Source organism: Acinonyx jubatus, chromosome A1 (assembly GCF_027475565.1).
Source record: "Acinonyx jubatus isolate Ajub_Pintada_27869175 chromosome A1, VMU_Ajub_asm_v1.0, whole genome shotgun sequence".
NCBI classification, from domain to species: domain Eukaryota; kingdom Metazoa; phylum Chordata; class Mammalia; order Carnivora; family Felidae; genus Acinonyx; species Acinonyx jubatus.
Genome location: NC_069380.1, coordinates 61,383,833 through 61,408,970, shown reverse-complemented (window position 1 = coordinate 61,408,970; position 25,138 = coordinate 61,383,833).

Below are 25,138 nucleotides of genomic sequence, written 5' to 3'. Positions count from 1 at the left end.
ACAGAGAGCAAGGCAAACCATAAAGACACTCTTAAATACAGAGAACAAACTGAGGGTGGATGGGGAGGCAGGGAAGAGGGGAAAATGGGTGATGGGCATTGAGGAGGGCACTTGTTAGGATGAGCACTGGGTGTTGTATGTAAGCACCAAATCACAGGAATCTACCCCCAAAACAAAACCATGAGCACACTGTATGCACTGTATGTTAGCCAACTTGATAATAATTTATATTTAAAACAAAAATAAACAACAAAAACCCCAAAGCAAACAAACAAAAAATCTTATGAAATCTTAACTTATTAAGTACATTTTTTATCACAACCAAAATCCAAATAACTTCTATTTAATTGCAATTTTCTGTAAGAAACTATTTAAAAAAATACCTTATAAGAGATAGATAAAAATGTTAGATACAAATATTGTTTCCTTTTTATGATAATTGGAAACATAATTACTGTACAGCATTTTAAATAATTATATGCAAAAAGAAGAAATGTATTCACCTATATTCTAACCTCAAAACAATTTATGAATGATTGATTTTCCACAAGTATACACATGGACATTGTTTATGTTTTTACATTTCTCAGTAAAATTAGAGATGTTTAGTAAACAGCCATATTTTACATAATAATGACTTGTACTATCTTTGGTTTTTATTTTTCCAATGAAATCATTCACAAATCCACCTTATTTCTTAATTATTTTAGCAAGTACCTCACTACCCTTTTTCTCCACCTATTTCAAATTTAAGTCTTAGTACTTTAATTACACATAGATGAAACTCCTAAACCACAGGGCTTTCAGTTCTTTGGACTTGTCTGTTCTAGTGATCTTGTCCATTATACCTCAGGTTCACTTCTTTTCAGACTTTGGCAATACCAATAAATGCAACCCTTGTATAATATCAACTTATACACTCCACTCTCTGACCACTATTTCCTGTATTTTTTGCTCACTATCTATTACCATGAAGTCAACAATTTTTCTACATTGCCAGATTTTCATAGTCTCTTCTTCTCCTATGGTCTTCTCACCCCTGTTTACTCAGGTTAAGTTCTATGGCGAATCTGTATAAGCATTCTTACATATCTTACATACAACTGAAAATAATTTGCTCTTCTGTTAGGTTTTCTTACTTGATTAGCAACGTCCTAATGCTATTTAAATCAACTCTTCACTAGTTTTGTGACTGCTACAGTGAACCGAACCTGAATGTGGCCAGAGAAAAACATACAAGTATACAGTAGTGAGTGATCTCACTTTAAATTTATAATGATAAATCTGTTCGTGAGCAGTCATACTACATTTCCCTAGATTTGTTTTCTCCCCTATAAACTTCACCACACTTTCTACTTTCTCTTCATATTTCCAGACTTTATCAGCCACCTAAATTTTCAGCTCATTACATTGTATTCTTTTTTTAACTTAAATAATTAAAACACTCACAAAAATACACATAAACATTTGTGGAATCCTGAAAATCTTCGTATAGTATTAAGCTGCTAATTTCCTACAAGATTTTTAATAATAGATTTTCCATATATTATAATGTTATATATTGCAATGAAGTTATGAGAAAATTTAGAAATCTTCTTCAATCATGGTTTAAGACTAGATCTCACAGAAAAATTCCAGTGGATTCTAGACTTTCCTTTTCATAATGTACAATCATTGCTATGTTTTAAACTATTTCTGAAGAATTTTCTCCATTTTAGTTGTTAAAAGTAACCACTAACGGCCATTTGAATATAGCTATATATACCTGTAGCTCTTATATTCAAGGCTTATATCATAGGTGAAAGTATAGACTCTGGAACAGACTTTGCTTTCACATCACTTCTTCCTATAATGGAAGAAATTTATTTTATTCTGCAGTCTCTTTTACTTTAACACATGGTTAGCTGTAATGCTTACATCCATGTACTGTGGTAAGACTTAAGTGTGAAAATCCCTAGCAGCATTTAAGATAATACTCTACACATTATAAACTTTTACTGTTCCTTAGATATATTTATTAATATTATCCACAGTTTTTGGTATTATTAGCAAGTCCATACTAAGTTCATGTTCAACTCCTTGTTCAGGAGTGAATAAGAGAATATGTCTACAAAGTGTTAACTAAATTCTTTTTGTATTAATCACATTTAAAAAATATTTATTTAGTTTGAAAGAGAGAGAGAAAAAGCTCAGGGGAGGGGCAGAGAGGGAGGAAGGCAGATAATCCCAAGGAAGCTCCACCCTGTTGCCCAGAGACCCACAGAGGACTCAAACTTACCAACTGCTAGATCATGACCTGAGCTGAAATCAAGTTAGTTGCTTAACCAACTAAGCCACCAAGTTATAATATTCTGATCTACTTACATGTGGGCTATATTTTCATTTAGTCTTGACACATTAGCCCTAGCTGTGTTTAAAAGAATATAACTTAATTTGTACTATTTCTAACCAGCAAGAAGAAAAAAAAAACTATCTTCATTCATTATTTTAAATTTTACAATCATTTTTAAGAATATGAATAGTGAGTTCTGTTTTACTAGTAAGTGATAAAAACGATTTGTTAAAGTAGATAGATTTGAAGATAACGGTGCAGTATGTATTTACAGACTTTGTCATATATCACCATAGATGGGTTGAAATTGCTTGGCTAATGCAATAGGAATAATGAATTGTAATCAAAGATATATTCATATTATTAAAGTTTACTCTTTGTGAAATATATTATTAAATATTTAGTGCTTTTACTTTGAAAAGATTAGCAATAATCTTCCGAAAAAAACTGTTTGCAGTTTTCCTAATGATGTGATGAATTTTCTTTCTCACTGTTGCTCTTATGTTCACTCTTTTTTTTCTCTCTTTTCTAGAAAAGTAAAAACTTAATTATAAAATATTGACATTTACCAAAATACTTTAAGGAATCAAAAACAATAAATGGGCTGTGTGGACATAACTTATCAATTAAACAAGAACTAGTTTAGGAAACAACCCATAGATGTTTGAGTGTACATATGATAGTAACAAAACACAATTAATTTCAAATGTGTCTGGAATGGAGATAACCTGAGCTCTAAGGTAAGAAATATATTTCAAGGTTGGAAAAGAATTGTAAATTAAAGTAGAAATATTTTGATGAAATGCTTTTTGAACAATAAATCCTGGAAATGTCAAGAATGACTCTGAGTAGAATACGTTATACTTTGTATGTAAGACATAATACAACAGACAGCATGAAGTAGAAGACTTGAATATACTGAAAATGTTTTTGTTGTCATAAGACATTTTGTTTATGAAACAAAGAGTTCTGAAGAATAAAGTAAAACATTTAGGTGGCATAAATCTTCTTTATGGTACATTTTATGAAAACCTATGAAATTTTTTTTTCTGTTCCATAAGTTAGAATTTCTTTTAAGACTTTGAGAAGAAATATCTGTTTTTCTCTTCCTTTAAACAACACTGTGTAAGAAAAAACTTATGTGAGGTTATGAAATGGAATTAATTTCTATTGATGTCTAGTATGTACCAAATGCTTTGAATGATTTTTTGAATTTCCCTTCAAACCAGTGCCACTTCTATTGTTTTCTGACTTAGGAATGGAAAAAACCATCTGTAATGTTTTAGGTACCACAATCCTTCACACTTTATTCTCCCTTATCCTAGATACTTCCAAATCTAACCCTTTACTAAAACGTAATGACTTTACTTTTTCTTGAATCAGTCTCCTGCTCTGTGTCCCTTTGAAGAAATCTTTGAATTTCTATCATACTTTGCCCTGGATTTTGTAATAGGCATCAAAATGATCTCTATATCTGTACAATGTATGTCACAATTATTCTTCATGATGCAGTCATGGTGTTTTTTTATTTTGTTTTCCTCTGTTTTTGCTTTTATTATTTGGTGGGGTGGAAACCAATCAGATCATGCCATCAATGTCTGCTGCTTGTTTACACTTAAAATAAAGGTTTATGTTATAAAGACCCAGACCTTCTAGATCACAACTACTTCTCTAGACTTAATCTAGCACAAGTCCCTTCTTTGTTTACTTCAGTCCTCCCCCAGACCTTTTGGATATGAAAATTTAACCCAGAGCATGGTGGTTTCATTTAATGCAAAAATAATGAAATAAAATTAGAGTTAAAGGTTTTCATTTTGGTGAAAAAAAATGCATGCTGAGAAATTTTTTATTATCTCTATTTGAAGGTAAAAACAGTACCTAGCTTCTGGAAGTGTTCTGCTGGTTAAATGAAGTAATACAAGTAAGGTGCTTAGAACAGTACTTGGCATAGAGCAAATGCTCATTAAGTATTTATTATTCCAGAAGTAACATTGTAGTGATCAATATCACCTGATCTGGAGACAGACTGCAGGTATAAAATCCCTGCTGACTTAGTATACATGGCTGTGAGTAAGTTACTTGAATTCCTTACCTCAGTGCTTTTTAATGTAAATTAAAGATAATAATAATATGTCATAGAATTGCTGTGAGGGTGAAATGTACTAATAAATTGGGAGTTAAAGATCTATGTCTTCCAAGTTTTAAGCACTATATAAGGATTTTCTTTGTTTTTTCCAAGTTTTTATTTAAATTCCAGTTAGTTAACATGTCGTATAATATTAGTTTCAGAAGTAGAACTTAGAAACATTTTATACTGTTATTTTAAATTATTGTTATCATTATTAAATGTGTAATATAAATTTATAAATGTAATTTCTCAAATTACCAATGTAAAAATAATTTTACAAGCTATAAATGGAAACATTAAGATTTTTATGAATATCTCTTATATGGACAAATAGGGGTGATCTTGAATAAACCAATACTCATTCCACTCTGGTAAGTGTGGTTAAGATGTGTCTTCTCAAATACCGTATGATTTCACTCATATGGATTCTAAGAAACAAAACAAATGAACAAAGAAAAAAAGAGACAAACAAAAAAGCAGACTCTTAAGCTATAGATAGCAAACTGATGGTCACCAGAAGGGAGGTAGGAAGGGATGGGTGAAATAGGTGAAGGGGATTCAGAAAGGGTACACTTACCATGATGAGCACTGAGCAATGTATAGATTTGTTGAATCACTATAGTGTACATGTGACACTAATATAACACTGTTAATTATACTGGAATTGAAATTTTACAAGTTAAAAATAAAAAGTTCTGTTAAAAAGAAAAAAAAGATGTATCTTCTTCTTAGCTTCAGACAAGGGTATACAGAATTTCTCAGGAGAAGATTCCTTCCAGCATTTCTCATCTTCCACAAGTTTTGTGTTACAAAGTCTAAATTCCAAGTGAGTGTGGGCAAGAGGTTAAGAGCTACCTTCATCAACCCATCCATGGCTCATACGTGTTGGTTTTATGCCTATGACAGCAAAAATTTATTCTCAATTGTCTGTCTGTACCTTAGTGTGCTTTAGGATAGAGGTTCCATGTCAGGAGAGGTAAGCCAGGTAGAAGGATACAATTCCTACCTAGCACTTTGTTTATGAACAATGGTTTAAATCCAAGATCATCTCTGTAGTAGTGGTTCAGAGATATATCCAGGGGCAGAGTGAGGCCATAAGAATAGAGAGCTCAGCAACGAAAACCATCCCTATAAAGGAGTCAAATTTAATTGAATTAATATAGATTAATTTATGCCTCAAGGAACTGTCAAAAATAACAGGGAAATCAGCCAGAAATTACCAGCCAGCAAGAAAGCTAACAACGAAGTGTGATATGACCAGAAAAAGACAAAGACAACGTAACAGATCAGGGAAAGAAATGATCAAAAGGAGCTCAGTTAAACCATTCTCATTCCAGAATGACAGAGCTCATGCCCAAGATTGCACTATCTGAGGAGTGAACTCAGGGGCTGGACACTGTAGTAGACACATAATTTATTTTTAAAAGTGCAACTAAGTCCATAAACACACAACAATCAGTCCTAGAAAAGGAGGTGAGTATCCAGATTTGCTGCAATATACTATCTAAAGTATCTAGTTAAAAGAAATAGTAAGAAATGAAGAAAACAGATAATTGTGATTTATATACAGGAAATACAATAGAAACTGCCTTTACGAGGAATTAGATGTCATACTTAGCTGGGAAAGATCTCAAAGCAGCTATTATAAGTATCTTCAGAGAAATAAAGGAACCATACTTACTATACTAGTATCTTGTTGAGAATTTTTGCATCTATGTTCATCAGAGATTTGGCCTGTAATTTTCCTTTTTAGTGAGGTCTTTTTCTGGTTTTGGAATCAAGGTATTGATGGCTTCATAGAATGAATTTCCTTCCATTTCTATTTATTGGAACAGTGTCAGAAGAATAGGTGTTAACTTTTCTTTAAATGTCTGGTAGAATTCCCCTGGGAGGCCATCTGGCCCAGGACTCTTGTTTCTTGGGAGACTTAATTACTGATTCAATTTCTTTACAGATTATGTGTCTGTTCAAATTTTCTATTTCTTCCTGTTTCAGTTTTGGTAGTATATAAGTTTCTAAGAATTTGTCCATTTCTTCCAGATTGCCCAGTTTGTTGGCATATAATTTTTCATAGAATTCTCTTACAATTGTTTGTATTTCTGTGGTGTTGGCTGTGATCTCTTTCATTTGTGATTTTATCTATTTGAGTCCTTTCTGTTTTCTTTTTGATAAATGTAGCTAGGGGTTGATCAATTTTATTTATTCTTTCAAAGAAAGAGCTCTTAGTTTCGTTAATCTGTTCTACTGGTTTTGGGGGCTTTGTTGTTGTTGTTGTTGTTTGTTTCTATATCTATTTCTGCTCTAATCTTTATTATTTCCCTTCTTCTGCTGGATTTAGGCTTCTGCTGGATTGCAATATATGACTGCCTTTGCTGCATTCCAAAATATTTGGGCTGTTGCATTTTCATTTTTATTAGCTTCCATGTATTTCTAAATTTTTTCTTTAAATTCCGATTTAACCCATTCATTCTTTAGTAGGATGTTCTTTAGCCTCCATGTATTTGAGGATTTTCCAAAATTTTTCTTGTGGTTGACTTCAAGTTTCATAGCATTGTGATGTGAAAATATGCATGGTATGATCTCAGTCTTTTTGTACTTGTTGAGGGCTGATTTGTGACCCAGTCACATAAATTACATATTCTGGAGAATTTTCTTGTGTACTCGAGAAGAATGTATATTCTGCTGCTTTAGGGTGAAATATTCTGAATATATTGTTAAGACCATCTGGCCCAGTGTTATTAAAAGCCATTGTTTCCTTGTGGAGTTTCTGCTTAGATGATCTGTCCAATGCTGTAAGTATGATGTTAATACTACTATTATGGTATTATTATCAATGAGTTCCTTTATATTTCTTTTTAATTTAATTTTAATTAATTTAAGTAATAATAAATTAATAATTAATTTTATTAATAGTAAATTAATTAGTTTATGTATTGGGGTATCTCCAAGTTGGAGGCACAAATATTTACAATTATTAGATCTTGATGGGTAGACATTATGATATAATGCCTTCCTTCATCTCTTGTTACAGTCTTTGTTTTAAAGTCTAGCTTATCTGATATAAGTATGACTACTTTGGCTTTCTTTTAACACCCATTAGCATGATAAATGTTTCTCCATCTCCCCACTTTCAATCTACAGTATCTTTAGGCAGAATATGGATGGATCTTCTTCCTTTATTCATTCTGATACCCTGTGGCTTTAGATTAGAGCATTTAGTCTATTTACATTCAGAGTGATTATTGAAAGATATGAATTTAGTGCCATTGTGTTGGCTGTAAAATTAGTGTTTCTGGTAATGTTCTCTGGACCCTTTTAGTCTTTGCTGCCTTTGGTCTTTTTCTGTTTGTTTGTTTGTTTGTTTGTTTGTTTTCCCTCCAAAGAATCCCCCTTAAAATTTTTTGAAGGGTTGGTTTAATGGTCACAAACTCCTTCAGTTTCTGTTTGTGTGGGAAACTCTATCTCTCCTTCTATTTTGAAGGACAGCCTTGCTGGATAAAGAATTCTTGGCTGCATATTTTTACCATTCAGCATGTTGAATATATACTGCCACTCTTTTCTGACCTGCCAAGTTTTGTGGACAATTATGCTTGAACCTGATCTGTCTTCCCGTGAAGGTTAAAGACTTTTTTCCTTTGCTGCTTTCACGACTCTTTCCTTGTCTGTGTATTTTGTGAATTTGAATATGATATACCTTGGAATGGTTGGCTTTTGTTGAAATTAATGGGAGCTCTCTGTGCTTCATGGATTCTGATGTCTTGTGTCCTTCGTCAGATTAGGGAAGTTTTCAGCTGTAATTTGCTCACATAAACCTTCTGCCTTTTTTTTCTCTCTTCATCTTCTGGAACTCCTATTATATGAATGTTATTCCTCTTTAATAAGTCTCTGAATTCTCTAAGTCTTGTATCATGATCTTTGGCCTTTGTATCCCTCTTCTTCTCAGTTTCGTCATTTTCCATAATTTTATCTCATATATCACTGATTCACTGCTTTGCTTCATTCATCCTTGCCATCATGGCAAACATTCAAGATTGCATCTCAGGGAAACCTTGGGCACATTTAATGAGAATGTAAAATGGTACAGCTATTATGGAAAGCATATGGTGGTTCTTAAGAAAGTTAAAACTAAGATTACCATAATGCCCATCAATGTCATTTCTGGGTATATAGCCAAAATAACTAAAAGCAGGATCTTAAAGAGATTTTTAGGTACTTATGCAGACTATTAGCAAGTCCTGTTCTACCTTTAAAAAGATTACAGCCCACACTGCTCATCACCTCCATACTACCACCATGGTCATTCCATCATGATCTGTAGCATCTGCCCCAGGCTCCATCCCACACAATAACTTGTTGTGGTTTTTTGTTTGTTTGTTTCTTTGTTTGGTTTGGTTTCTTTTGCTATAAATATAGCTGTATTTTTATCACTGAAAAGTGAGTAGTAATCACTTGAGCATTCACTCACATCAGTGAGTAGCAATCTTCCCTTAAATTGAGTTTTCCATTTATATTATCTATCACCTAAGACTAAGAAAAGAAAACAGATTATTTCAAAAATTACAAAAGGTTTCTGGTTTAAAATGGAATCTAATAGCACTCTCCTTCATTCTTAAATGCCTTCTGACAGAAGGAGAGGATGAATTCTCTAGAGAAGGAATGAAATAATAGCACCTTAAAATAAACATGGGTGCCATGTCATTCCTAGAAGTTAGAAAGTAAATGGGACAAGATTAATAGGGAAACACAAACAAGGGTCTTCCTGTGATGAAAGAATACCTGATTTGTAGAATTTATGTATCCATATCTCATATGATGCCAAACTTAAGAGGAGACCTTGGGCTTAGAATTATACAATGAGACTATAGCATTTTTGATCTTTTATTACTATGATAAATGCTTGTACTCTCTCTAATACCTTCTGTAATCTCTATAGCTCAGTGTGCACATTTGAAAAGAAAATCAATAGAAAGCAGTCAATGTCATTCCTAAACTATAACAGCCTTTTGATGATAAGAGTGCTATATGTGAGGGGTATATGCCCATAATGAAATTTAATAAAATTTCATGCAAAAAACAGGCATATTTTTCAAATGATATGCTATGTGCTGGGAGACCATTCGCAAGAAGGCAACGTGGCACAGTGTCTTCAGGAATCAGAAGGGCCGAGTTGGACTCTCAGCATATATCTATATGAAATGAGACTTCCTGACACTGGATTCCATAAAAAAATAGCTCTCCATCATATGATTAACCTGAAGGTAAGAATGATATAACATGTAACCTGTTCTATTGAAGAGTCCATTTTCCACTTGAACAGAGAGTAGATAATCATAAAATTTTAGGAATTATTCAGAGAATGTAAGCATACCTTGTAGTAAACCTTAAATATAAAGTTTTTAGTGAAGATTTTGTAGCAAACAAATAAATATAATAAATCTAAATACCCCTAGAAATTTCATGTTAACAGAAGAATTGAGATAAATGAAAATATATGTTTTATGGAAAATAACCATTCTGATAGAGAAAATGACTAAAATTTAGAATTTCTCAATAGAATTTTTTGAAAATTTACCCAAAAAATTCTTGTTAAAAAAACAAAGATTTTACAGTTTAGATTATTTATGGTTAATGTACCATAAATAAAATATGAATACACAAAAATGAAACTCAAGAATTAAAGTTTCTCTTTTGTTGCAAAGAATCACTAAGCATGCTAGCAGCAAATGGATATATATATATAAAATAAAAATGCTATTTCCTTCTCAAAGGAAAATATGTGATAACAAAAAGTAAAAACAAATTCTGCTAACATATTACAAATAAATGACAAGATATACACAAATCCATTAAAAATTGATAGTGACATTTGAAAGTACATACAAACAGGGCAATAATTTTAATTGCTTTCCATTAGAATCATCATTGGATATTATGAAACTCTGTGACTGTTCACACAAATTCAAAGAATAGATCACATGGTGTGCTAAGTAAAGCTGACTAGGCCAAAAAAAAAATCTATAAATGATTGCCATTTAAGCAACCCATGTGCCATTTGGAGAATGCTCAGTGATGTACCAATAATTTACGCCCTAAGAAAATGTGACCCACTTGCACATATATGTTTTAAGCAGTAGCAGGAGATAAAGTTTTAGATTCAGTTTATTGTAACTCTTCCCAACCATCCATCCCATGATGGATGATTGGTTTAATGACATCTTACAGAGGTGATTTCTTATCACTCTTTTAAAATTCTGGATCAAGACACAATCAATATTTCCAGAAAGAATCCTTGTTAGATAAATATATGAGAAATTGATGGAGAAATTCAGGCTAGTCTTTTTTTTTTTTTTTCTACTACACTTTTATAACATTACAACCAATTAGTCTGCTGTTAAATCTTTGGTACATTCTCAAAAATGTACACATCCTTTTTACTTTCTTTAATTTTTTTAAGGTTTATTTACTTATTTTTAGAGAGAGAGAATGTGCACATGAGCAGGGGACGGGCAGAGGGAAGAAGCCTAAGTAGACTCCACACTGCCAGTGCAGAGCCCGATGAGGGCTTTGAACCGCAAGAATGTGACCTGAGCCAAAATTAAAAGTCAGATGCTCAACCAACTGAGCCACCCAGTGCCCCCACATATTGTTTTTTTTAAGTTTATTTATTTTGAAAGGGAGAGAGAGAGAGAGAGAGAGAGAGAGAGAGAGAGAGAGAGAGAGAACATGTTCGGGGGAAGGGACAGAAAGAGAGGGACAGAGAGAATCCCAAGCAGGCTCTGCACTGGCAGTACAGAGCCAGATGTGGGGCCCAAACCCAGAAACTGTGAGATTATGATCTGAACTGAAGTTAGATGCTTAACCAACTGAGCCACCTTAAAGAGCTCATTCATCTTTAGGGAAATGAGTCATGCTGATATCTCAAATATTTTAATAGATTGATGCTTATTATATGCATTATAACAAATAAGAAATTATTTCATATTCTAAATCTACCATACAAAACAACCACGTTAAAATAATTATCTTAATTTCCTTCTAATCAGTTTTTCTACTCATTCTCATATATAACTATGAGGGCAATTAATGTGATTTTTATGCTGCTTTAATTTATTTTACATTGAAACAACCTTTAAGATTTCCTTTTCATTTATATTATAGAATATATGTGTTTGTATATTAGAAAAGTCAAAATTAACTTTTTGTTACTTTTTAAAATTTTTTTAATGTTTATTTTTGAGAGAGAGAGAGAGAGAGAGAGAGAGAGAGAGAGAGACAGGTTGTGAACGGGGGAGGGGCAGAGAGAGGGAGGAACAAAACTTGAAGTAGACTCCAGTCTCCAAGGTATCAGCACAGAGCCCAATAGGGGGCTGAACTCATGAACAGCAAGATCATGACCTGAGCCAAAGTCAGATGCCCAACCTACTGAGCCATCCAGGTGCCTGCTATTTAGTTTTTATATATGTACCAAAATTATAGGACAAAAAAAAGAATTGCAACCCACATGTTATCTTTTGTAATCTCAGCTATACTCATGAAGGTTCTGAGTTATTGAAAAGTTATTTATAAATACTATTATTTCTCATTTTTATGAGGGCTGAATGGTAAAAGGAAGTATATTGTAGATGATGGTAACTGATATTAAAATGAATCCTCTTTTTTTAAATGTTTATTGAAGGTTAGGAATGTAAACTACTGTAAAAGCTGTTTAAACTAAAATTTAACCTAACTGATGATTATTATTTTATGTCTTTCTAAACTGTTACAAGTTGTACCCACAAATACATTTTTATATTAATCACCTTTTTCCCATGCACTTCTGAAACTATACTAGAGATACACAAGTAGGGGACAACTCTGATAACAGAAGATTGAACAGATGGCCATTTTCAATTTTATTTTTCTGGAAAATGAAAGAGCTTTGTTGCTAACATCTAAAGTTGATTCAAGAAGATGCTTACCATGCAGACAAAAAAGAAAAACAGAAAAAAATGTATTAGTTACCTGAGACACTTTGATTTCTCTGATAGAAGCTTTCTACATTTTGTTGAATCAAAAGAAAAAGGAAACCAGCTCCCTATAAATGTTTAGAAACCTGCCTTTGAATTTGAAAAAAAAAATATTTTTTTTCACTTTTGGCACTGAAAGAAAAAATACACAAAACTAGAAAAAAAGACTTTGAGGAAAACGATGTAGTCTGGAATTAAGGAAAAAAAAAAATTAGTTTCCTTTTTCAGCATGTAATGATTTATGGCAAAGTTAATACTATTCTAAAGAACATATAATTTATATTTGTTAAAATTAAGGTTTTATAATGTTGGGAAAGACAGACTCATGCATGCAGTCTTTTGACACCCACTGGGCAGCATTAGAGTTGGTCTTGATCCTGGAACATTTCCTTACCAAGAGATGAAAGGCCCGCACAGCCTGTGCCGAGCTTATCACCTTGTGTGGGAGTACTTTTCCTGTTTCAGTCTCAATGAATGCTCTTTGTCTCTGTTTGAAGCATGTGTGTCATATGGTACCCACCCAACGCCACTGTAGCATCTGTCCTGTGAGGAGAGGATGGGATCTTTCCACCGTGGCATAATATGAAGCATGTGAATAGATGAATTTCCCTATGTGGTCTGCGGGGAGAGACTCCCTAGTTATGGGGGACCAACACTTAGGATTGAAACTTATCTTGCTCTGTCTCTTCTCTGAGTAAAGCAGTGTTCTATCCAATGTTCTACCAATGCCTAACTGTATTATGTTCTCTTTGGTGACTCGCATACCAAGATACAGTAGACAGAAAGTGTTTAGGCCTCTCCTGGGGTTGGTACTGGTGCTTGGTACTCTGCTCAACATGTGTATTCTCTTTTTATTATTTTTCTTTTATCAGGTCTGTTTATTCACTATAGTAGTTCACCTTCCTCTGAGGTTTCACCTTCCATGGTTTTAGTTACCCATGTACAAAAGCAGATGATATGCTTTCTGACATATAGTCAGGTCAATAGTAGTCTCATGCTGGGTCACAGTGGCTGTGTCATTCACCTCACTTCATCTCATTATCTAAAATTTTATCATTCATATCATCACAAGAAGAAAAAGGCTGAATACAGTATGATAAGGTATTCTGAGAAAGAAAGATTGCAATCACATAACTTTTATTATAGTATATTGTTATAATTATTATATTTTATTAACAGTTAACATTGTTAATCCCTTACTGTGCCTAATTTATATATTAAACTTTATCATAGATACATATACAGAGGAAAAAACAGTATATTTAGGGTTTGGTATTATCTATGGTCTCAGGTATTCACTGGAGGGATCTTGGAACAGATCCCCTGAAGAAAAGGGGGTACCACTGTACTTTGTTTCATCTATATATTTATTTTAATTAATTAATTATTTTTTAGAGAGAGAACAAGTGTGTGCACACATGAGCGGGCTGGGGGGGGGCAGAGCAGGGGGGAAGAAGAGAGAGAGAGAGAGAGAGAGAAAGAGAGGGAGAGAGAAAGAAAGAGAGAATCCCAAGCAGGTTCCATGCTCAGCACAGACCCTGCCACAAGGTTTGATCCCATGACGCTGGGATCCTGATCTGAGCTGAAATCAAGAGGCGGATGCTCAACCGACTGTGTCACCCAGGTGCCCCTGTACTTTGTTTTAAATTGTCGGGGCACCTGGGTGTCTCGGTTAAGCGTCTGACTTCGGCTCAGGTCATGATCTCACGGTTCATGGGTTCAAGCCCCGCATCAGGCTCAGTGCTGACAGCTCAGAGCCTGGAGCCCGCTTTAGATTCTGTGTCTCCCTCTCTCTCTGTCCCTCCCACACTTGTGCTCTGTCTCTCTCTCTCAAAAATAAATAAAAATATTTTTAAAATAGTAATTTAATACACACAGATTTTATTCTCAAAGAATACATGTAGAATTAATTTCTATTTTTTTGAAAATTGGTATTACCTATGATACATAAAATATAATAAAAGAATAATATATGATGTGAAAACACACTTAAAACAGACTGCATAAAGGAGACTAAGTAGAAGCAAATAATAGGGTGAAGGTATATGATACTTCAGGTCAGACCCAATTAAATGGCAGGGGTATGAACACTCTTAAGTGGAAAGAAAGAATCAGCTAAGATCTAGGTATAACGAAAAATAACTAAGAAAACTGTTAGGCTCTGTGTCTGTGCATTGACCAGGTACAGAGACAATATGATATGGTATTTAATGAACATGATCTCTTGGTTTGAGTTAGGGTACAAACACTGACTCTCTTCCTAAATAGTTGCATGGGTTTGGGTCAGCTATTAACTTTATCATGCCTACTTTGGGGGATTGTCCTACACTTAATGAAAAGAATGCACATCTAAGGTATTGCGCTGTTATTCCTGCCACACTGTGAGAGTAGGGTGTATGCTAGAAGCTAACGTAATGCTAAGTTTTTCCCAATACAGTTCTCTAATTTCCAATATGAATAATTTTGTATTCGAAATACAGGTGGGAGAATAAAAACTAGGAGAGATTAGGTGATTTGGAGAAGATTATTCCTTCCTTGCATTTGTTATGGTAATCAAATAGACAACATATGTAATGTAATTAGTCTAGTTTTGTACAGCTTATACTTAATGGAAGAGTAATTCTGTTGTTACGTAAACAGAAGCACAGGATGAAACATTCATAGTATATGCTAAGATTTCTAGCAGTCAGCTTAAAGGTATATTAAATTCCCAAGAAAGAGTTGTCAGTATTATTTTCACTACCATGTGGGAAGTCTCCAGGTGCCTCTTAGCTCCATACCTGCACTACGATATATTTTTCCGTAACTCTGAAGCAGGATGACTACAAACTACATTTCTGAGATTCAATATCCTATGTTCTTTCAAGGGTAAGTGCTATGGTAGAACAGAGGGCAAGAGGCTATGAAAAATCATTTTCAGAAAAAAAAAAACGTACTGTACTTAATGACCATACAAGTAAGTAGCAATGACAATAGCAGTGGCCAATGAAGATGGGCAGCCTGAGTACGATCATGGCTCTAGCAATTTCTACTTTTTTAATATATCTTTTTAGACCCTCAATTAACATATCTCCAAGACAGTAATTGATTCACTGTATTAAAATCCCTTTCTTCAAAATGATTCCTGTCTTCCATTAACATACTACCTAATAGTCATTATATTTACAGATTATAATCATTGGTAATAGTAGATATGCAATCCAAGAACTTTGGATAGAATGTGATATTCAAATAAGGGCTTAATAACTGTTAATTGAACAAATGAATTGCTGCTATTCATTATCCTCTGGTTCATGTAATGTCATTGCTGTACATCGGCATTACAATTATTTATTTACAGCAATAATATGTTTGTTAATGTACTTAACAGTATAAGTTAAAATCATATTAATGCCGTTTCAGATACATTGCAGGCTAAAATTTCTACTTTGTAATGATAATTTATGTTGTCTTGCAAGTTAATTAAAATGTAAGGGAACCAAGATTTTTAAATATGAAATTATATGATTTAAGTAAATTTTATCAATCCTAACTGGTACTCTATATCGAACACAACCAAAGATAGATGCAAAACATGGTTAATGAAATATTTTGTAAGATGTATTGATACTTTACATATTTCACAATAGAATAAAATGTTCCTCATTTATTTACACCAATGTTGAAGGAAATATATTTATATATACACCTATACATATGTATATACTTTGATGAACACATATAAATGCACAGAAGCACCATGCTTTATTATACCAGTTTTCTGTATTTCCATAACTTAAAAAATCTCTAGAGAAGATGACTGAACAGATGGGCAATATTTCCTAAAATCATTTACCATTTCTATTGAAAAAGATAGAAAAAAATATTTAAGGCAGAATAACTTAGTTTAAAAAATTGGGACATACATTTTGAATAGGTAATGTGAAGTGAAGAGATTTTATATTTACCTGAATACGGGGCAGCTTTATTCACAGAAATCTCAAGGGAATAGTATTCCATGAAAAATATTTAGAGAATTATTATTATAGAATAAATGGCATGATTTGATTAATATTTTATATATCCCTTGGCTGCCTTGTAAAACTGTTATGGGTAGCCTATGTGCAAATAATAAAACTGTATCAGAAGCCAAAGTGAGAAAGAGGGGATTTAATTATGGTCAAGGAAATAAAGAAGGAGAAAGTTGTTGGCTCAGGTTAAACATTGACAATAGTCTTCATAGGATGTGTTGAAATATTGGATTTGGGAAGTGACAGACACAAAAGTCTCAAAGACGATGCTTAGGTTGTTTGAAGATCAGTTAGGTGGCATAATGGAATCAGTCAATTTAGGAAGGGCAATTTGTGGACAAGATATATCAAGCTACCAATAGAATGAGAAGGAACTAAATAAATGACGTATTTTAAAATATGGAAAGTTTTTCATTTTATTCATTTAATACAAACATGAAATCCGTAATATTTAAATTGATAATACTTTTATTTCTTTTCCTTATTTTTGATTGAAGTATAGTTGATACACAATGACACATTACTTTCATGTATACAACATAGTGATTTGACAACTCTATATGGTGTGCAATGCTCAGTACAAGTGTAGCTGCCATCTGTCACCATATAACACTAGTAACAATACCATTGACTATGTTCCCTATACTGTATGTTTTATCCCTGTGATTTATTAATTATGTAACTGGAAGCCTGTATCTCCCACTCTCTTTCACCCATCTGGCCCATTCCCTACTCCCCTCCTATCTGGCAATCATCAGTTTGTTTTTTGTATTTATGGGTCTGTTTCTGCTTTATTGTTTTGTTTCTTTAGATTCTACATATAAGTGAATCATGTGGTGTTTGTCTTTCTGTTACTTATCTCACTTAGCATAATACCCTCTAGTCTCATCCATATTGTCGTAAATGGCAAGATCTCATTCTTTTTTATGGCTGTATAATATTCCCGTCTCGATGTGTGCACACGTACTACATGTTCTTGATCTATTCATCTATCAAAGGTTAATTGTGTTCTTCTGTATCTTGGCTATTGTAAATAATGTTGCAAGAAACATAATGGTATGTATAACTTTTCGATTAGTGGGTTTTTTTTGTTTTGTTTTCTGTGGGTAAATAGCCGGTAGTGGAATTATAGGATCTTATGGTATTTGTATTTTACATGTTTTGAGGAACCACCATAATGTTTTCCACAGTTGTGGCACCAATTTACATTCCCAGCAACAGTGCAGGGGGGTTCCTTTTTCTCCAAATCCTCACCAACACTTATTTCTTGCATTTTTATTGTAGCCATTCTGATGGGTGATATCTCATTGTGGTTTAGATTTGCACTCCCCTGATTATTAGTGATGTTCAACATCTTTTCATGTGTCTGCACATGAGTATGTCTGTGTTGCAATCTGTATGTCTTATTTGGGAAAATGTCTATTCAGGCCCTCTGCCTATTTTTTAATCTGAATTATTTATTTTATTTTGATGTTGAGTTTTATAAGGTCATTATATACTTTGATTATTAACGCCTTATCAGATGTTATGTGCAAATATCTTCTCCCATTCAGTAGGTTGCCATTTTGTTTTGTTAATGGTTTCCTTCACTATGCAAAAGATTTTGATTTTGGTGTAGTTCCAGTAGTTTATTTTTGCTTTTGTGTTCTGCACCTGAGGAGACATATCTAGAAAACATGTTGCTAAGACTGATGTCAAAGAGATTACTGTCTGTGTTTTCTTCTAGGAGTTTTATAGTTTCAGGTCTTATATTTATTTAGGTCTTTAATCCATTTTGAGTTTATTTTTTGCATGGTGCAAAAAAAGTGGTCCAGATCCATTCTTTTGCATGTAGCTGTCCAGTTTTCCAAGCACCATTTATTAAAAAGATTCTTTTCCCTACTGTATATTCTTACCTCATTTGTTGTAGATTAATTGACCATATATGTTTAAGTTTATTTCTGGGCTCTCTATTCAATTCTCTTGATCTGTATGTCTATATATGTGCCAGAACCATATTTTTTTTTAACTTTTACTTCTATTTTTAAAAGTGTGTAGGTAGAGGCACCTGGGAGGCTGAGTTGGTTAAGCATCCGACTCTTGGTTTTGGCTCAGGTCATGATCTCACAGATGTGAGATAGAGCCCCATGTCCCACTCTGCACTGACAGTGCAGAGCCTGCTTGGGGTTTTCTCTCCCTCTCTCTCTGCCTGTGCCCTGTTCACACTTACTCTCTCTCTCTCTCTCTCTCTCTCTCTCAAAAAAAAAAAAAAAGTCTGTAGGTAACAATGTATTGAAACATGGGTACTGAGGTCATTATTTTTACCAGTGAAATTTATAAACATATATAGTATTAAATATATTGAAGATTTCCTTAAAAGTCAAAAAAATTAGTACGGATTTACCATTTTTTAGTTTAAGATTAAATGTAAATAAATAGTTTAATAATTAGAATTAAATATGTTTACAGTTGTTTACCATTTGAGCCACTGCTGATGCATGGAATTTCTGGTGGCTTCACATTTTGCTCAATATATAGTATTGTCATATTTGTTAATTTTTAAAAATGAGATGGTGTAGAATATTTTCTCACTGTGCTTCAATTTGTGTTTTCCAGATTACAAACTGTGTTGAATGTATTTTTATGTGTCCATTAGTCAGTATAGAGTACTATTATATGAATTGCCTTCATATCATTTTCTCTTTTTTTTCTGTTAGGATGTTTATAAATTTGTCTTTTACATTTCCGTTTAGAATTTATTTATATATTTATTAGTAATTTATGAGCTGCAGATATTATTCTGATTTGTGGCTTATCCTTTATATAATTATTTGATGAACCTAAGTTTTAAAATTTTACATGGTTGAAAGTATCAAACATTTCTGTTCATAGTTTCTGGTTTTGTTCTTTTATTTTTCCTAGAAAATCCATTCATAATGCATTCATGAAAATAAACTTCTACATTTCTTTGAAATTTAAATATTCTCCTCTTACCATATAGGTCAATATGGAATTAATTTGGGGATAGTGCCAAATAGTAATTCAAACTTGGAAATTCCCTCTCCTTAATATTTATATGACTCCCATATAGTTATATGTTTTTTCATATATTCTTATTATCCTTATAATTTTTGAAGTAGAATTTATTTTCCCACAAATGCATAGATGTGATGTGTTCAAATCAATGAGTTTTGAAAAATCTTCCCGTATAATCAAGGAATATATTTTCCTCTCCCCAGAATGTACCCTGGATTTCCTTTTCATTTAGTGTCCCACTCTTGCTCAGTTATTAGTAATAACTAATTTAATTTCTCCTCACCTCTGTTTTATCTGATGAGAAGCCAGACATCATTCTTATCATTGTTACTGAATATAATAAATTTAATTCATCATTTCTTTCTGATGTATCCAATCATATTTTTATTTATGGTTTTTAATTATTTGAGTGGTTTTGACTACTTATTGCATTGTATTTTGTAGAGTGTCTTTTATTTGTATCTTGATATTTTTGACAAAATATGGGAGTCATTCTTTATTCAAACTATTTTTTCTGCCCCTATACTCCCCTTTATTTTTGTTATCTTATTATATGAGACTATCATCAAATATGTTAGACCTCATGGTATTGTCTCACAGCTTACTAAAACTGTTTATTTTTTCAGTCCTTTCTTCCAACCTGTCTATTCAATAGCGTCCAGTGTAATATTGAGCCCATTCATGGATCTTTAATTGATATATGGTAATATTTAGTTCTTAAATCCCAGTTTGTTCTCTTTAATGATTTTCTTTAGTCCACTGAGATTCACCATTTCTTCATCCATTGTCTGTTTTTTTCTGTAAAATTTTGAACACAATTAGAATAGCTACTGTAAATCTTTGTTTGATAATTCTGACATTTGTGACCATTCCAGTCTCTTAAACTATTTATTTCCTGGTTATATGTTCATTTTCTTGTTTATTTACATGTCTGTTAATTTTTATTGTATGCTGCATGTTGTGGATGTAAAGTGGCTTTGGATGTCTTCCTTTAAAAATGTTGAATTTTATTGTAGTAGATAGTTAATTCATTGGCAGATAGGTTTATAATGTTGAGACTTGAATTTAGGCTTGCTAAAGCAAGTGTAGTATCATCATTACTTTAAGTCTAGTGTAGTCTTAAAATATATAGCTTTTATAGAGTTCCTATGGATGCATGGGATATTCTGCAAGGCCTCTCCAGGTTTGCCTGTTAAAATTCCAGTATCTTCCAGCACTCATGCAAATACACAATACCTTCCTTAATAGAGTTACTGAGAGAAGTTCTATGGACATTGAAGAGAGAAGATCCTGTATATGACCCAACTCAGTGGTTTTCAACAAGAGGTGATTTGTACCTTCACTCCCATCCTCAGGAGTATTTTGGCAGTATCTAGAGACATTTGTGGATGTCACACTAAAGGGAGTAGTGTTATTGGCATCTAATTGGTAGAGGCCAGGAGTATTGCTAAATGTATCCTTACAACCCTCTACAACAAAGGAATATTTACCCTGGGATATGTCTTAGGTAAGTTTTCTGAAGTTTTAGTATTTGCACAGAAAATTTTTTGAACTACTAAAAAAAAAAAAAAGGAACAAAGAAAAAAGAAAAAAAGAGGAAAATAGTGTACTTTTAAAGTCATGTTGTATTTATAATGGTAAATGTTTTATAAATCTAATACCAAAAAATATTGTTGAAAAATATAAACATTTTGTATTAAGATAAATCTGATGTTTTGTCTGAAAAATATGTCAATAATAAGGATTTTCTGGTGTCATGAATAGTTTGAGTAGATGTAATTTTAATTTTTTAGATATAAAAATGTGAAGATAAAAGTAATACCTATCTGTCTAAAATATAATACCAGAAAATTCCACTTTCCACAGGGTATCATATAATAATGGTGAGTCATCATTTCTTTATGTTCTGTAATACATAATGGTTAAAACTAGTTATATGACTTCCACTTTCTCAGCACAATATTTATTCAGTAAATAGGCAGATAATTAGGAGTACAGTTGTTCATTTGGTGCTAATACAGACTATGTCCACTTAATATATAGCACTCTACCCCAGACAGAACTTTTAGTAAAACAACTCAGAAATGCACATTCTCTTAACAGAAGAATCCATAAATAACATACAATAGGCAATTGCATGAAGACTGATTATCACAGTTTGATTCAGTGGCTATAAATGATTTTAATGGTGTTGCTGCCAGATGTGCTGAACGCAGCCATAATGTACACTGCTTCACTGAATGCCCAAGATGTTTTCATTCTTGAAATGTAATAGAGCACTTTTAAAAAGGCAGAACAAAGTAGAAAAATAGTAGTCATTCAGTAAATTGGAGATATTTTGTGAGCAGGGATATTCTGGCCTTGAATCTCTTATGCTTAGCATAGTGCTTTTCACATTCCAGTTACATAGTCAATAAACAAAAATGCACAAATTTCAATTTAAGTAAATATTTAAAATGTAATTATTTTTATTACTAAAACTCTAGCAATGATCAAAAGTGTGTATTTTTCATATATTAAAAATGTTACAAAGCATTTTCTTGAACATTAACCTAATTTGCCTCATAATAGGAATGATAGGTTTTTCTACTTGTATAAAATGAGTTTCAAGGAATTGGGTTGATTTACCAAACCATATTATAAAGCAAAACCCCACAAAAAACAACACAAAACTTATGAATTATCGTAAGTAAAGTCTTTTAAATCAAGAATTGAATGTTGTCGTTTAACCACAAAAATGGAAATAAATGTTACATGTTTAAAGTCATATTATATTACCATTGTGTATATATATATATATATACACACACACACACACACACACACACACACACACACACACACACACCAATTCTTCATCCATTCATCTATCGATAACACTTGAGCTGCTTCAATAATTTGGCTATTGTAAATAATACTGCAATAAACACAGCAGTGAATGTATCCCTTTTAATTAGTGCTTTTTTGTAATTTTGGATAAATACCCACTAGTGCAATTACTGGATGGTAGGGTAGGTAGTTCTATTTTTCACTTTTTGAGGAATCTTCATACTGGTTTCCAGAGTGGCTGCACCAATTTGCATTCTCGAAAACTGTACATATCCTTTTTCTCTACATCCTTACCAACACTTGTTGTTTCCTGTGTTGTTGATTTTAGTCATTCTGATAGTTGTGAGGTGATATCTCATTGTAGTTTTTATTTGCATCTCCCTGATGATGAGTGATGTTGAGCATCTTTTCATATATCTGTTGGCCATCTGTATGTCTTCTTTGGAGAGATGTCTGTTCATGTCTTCTGCCCATTTTTAATTGGATTATTTGTTTTTTGTGTATTGAGTTGTATTAGTTTTTTATACGTTTTGGATACTAACCTTCTATTGGATATGTCATTTACAAATATCCTCTCCCATTTTATAAGTTATCTTTTACTTTTGTTGATTGTTTCCTTCACTGTATGGAAGCTTTTTTTTTTTTTTATGTAGTCTCATTAGTTTATTTTTGCTTTTATTTCCCTTGCCTCAGGAGTTACATCTAGAAAAATATTGCTATGGCTGATGTCCTAGACATTACTGCCTGTGCTCTCTTCTAGGATTTTTATGGCTTTAGGTCTCACACTTAGGTCTTTAATCCATTTTGACTTTATTTTTGTGTATGGAGAAAGAGAATGGTCCAGTTCTTTTGGACTGGTTCATTCTTTTGCAAGTAGCTGTCCAGTTTTCCAAACAACATTTGTTGAAGAGACTTTTTCCCATTTGATATTTTTTCCTCCTTTGTCGAAGATTAATTGACAGTATAATTGTGGGTTTATTTCTGGGTTTTCCCATTCTGGTCTGTTGATATGTATGTCTGTTATTGTGCCAGTACCATTTTGTTTTGTTTGTACCGTTTTGTACCATTACAGCTTTGTAATATAACTTGAAGTGTAGAATTATGATACCTCCAGGTTTGTTTTTCTTTTTCAAGAATGCTTTGGCTAATAGGGGTCTTTTGTGGTTCCACACAAATTTTAGGATTGTTTATTCTAGTTCTGTGAAAAATGCTATTGGTATTTTGATAAGGATTACATTAAGCTTGTAGATTGCAGGGCATTTGGGTGATTTAGTTGCTTAAGTGTCCCACTCTTGATTTCAGCTCAGGACATGATCTCACAGTTCATAGGTTCGAGCTCTGCATCAGGCTTTGAGTTTACAGCATGGGGCTTGCTTGGGATTCTCTCTCACTCTCTCTCTGCCCCTCCCTTGCACTCTCTGTCTCAAAATAAACAGATAAAATTTTAAAAAATAAAAATATAAATCTGTAGATTGCTTGGGTAGTATAGAGATTTTAACAACATTTGTTTTTCCAATTCATGAGCATGTAATGTCTTTCTATTTCTTTCTGTTGTCTTCAACTTATTTTATCAATGTTTCATAGTTTTTGGAGTACAGATCTTTCACCACTTTGGTTAAGTTTATTTTTAAGTAGTTTAGTATTTTTGGTGCAATTGTTAGTGGGATTTTTTTAATGTCTCTTTCTGCTGCTTCATTATTAGTATATAGAAATGCAACAGATTTCTTTACATTGATTTTATATCCTGTGACTTTACTGAATTTATTTATTAGTTCCGGTAGTTTTTTGGTGGAGTCTTTTGGATTTTCTGTATAGAGTACCATGTCATCTACAAATAGTGAAATTTTTACTTCTTTCTTATCAATTTGAATGCCTTTTATTTCTTTTTGTTGTTTGATTGCTGTGACTAGGACTTCCAGTACTATGTGGAATAAAAGTGGTGAGAGTAAACATCCTTGTGTTGTTCCTGACCTTCAGGGAAAAGCTCCGAGGTTTTCCCCATTGAGGATGATGTTCCCTGTGGGTTTTTCATAGAAAGCCTTTTATTTTTCTGAGAGGTATTGTGTTGATTGATTTGCAAATATTGAACCATCCTTGCATCCTGGGAATAAATCCCACTTGATTTTGGTGAATGATTTTGTCAGGGTATTGTTGGATTTGGTTTACTAGCATTTTATTGAGAATTTCTGCATCTATGTTCATCAGAGATACTGGTCTGTAGGTCTGTTTTTTTCTGGTGTCCTTATCTGGCTTTAGTATCTTGGTAATACTGGCCTCATAGAATGAATGTGGAAATTTTCTTCCCTCTTCTATTTGTTGGAATAGTTTGAGAAGAATAGGTATTAACTCTTATTTAAATGTTTGGGAGAATTTGCCTGTGAAGCCCTCTGGTCCTGGACTTTTGTTTGATGGGAGTATTTTTGATTACTAATTCAATTTCTTTGCTGGTTATTGGTCTGTTCAATTTTCTACTTCTTCCTGTTTCAGTTTTTGTAGATTATGTATTTCTAGGAATTTTTCCATTTTTCTATGTTGTTTAATATGTTGGCATATAATTTGTCATAATGTTCTTTTACAATTGTTTGTACTTCTGTGGTGTTGGTATTTCTCCTCTTTCATTTGTGACTGTGTTTGAGTCCTCCCTTGGTGTTTTATTATTATTATTATTATTATTATTATTATTATTATGAGTCATGCTACAGGCTTATCAATTCTGTTGATCTTTTCAAAAAAATAGCTCCTATTTTCATTGATCTGTTCTGTTGGTTTTTTTCGTTTCTATATCATCTATTCTGAAATAAATCTTATCTCTGTGGAC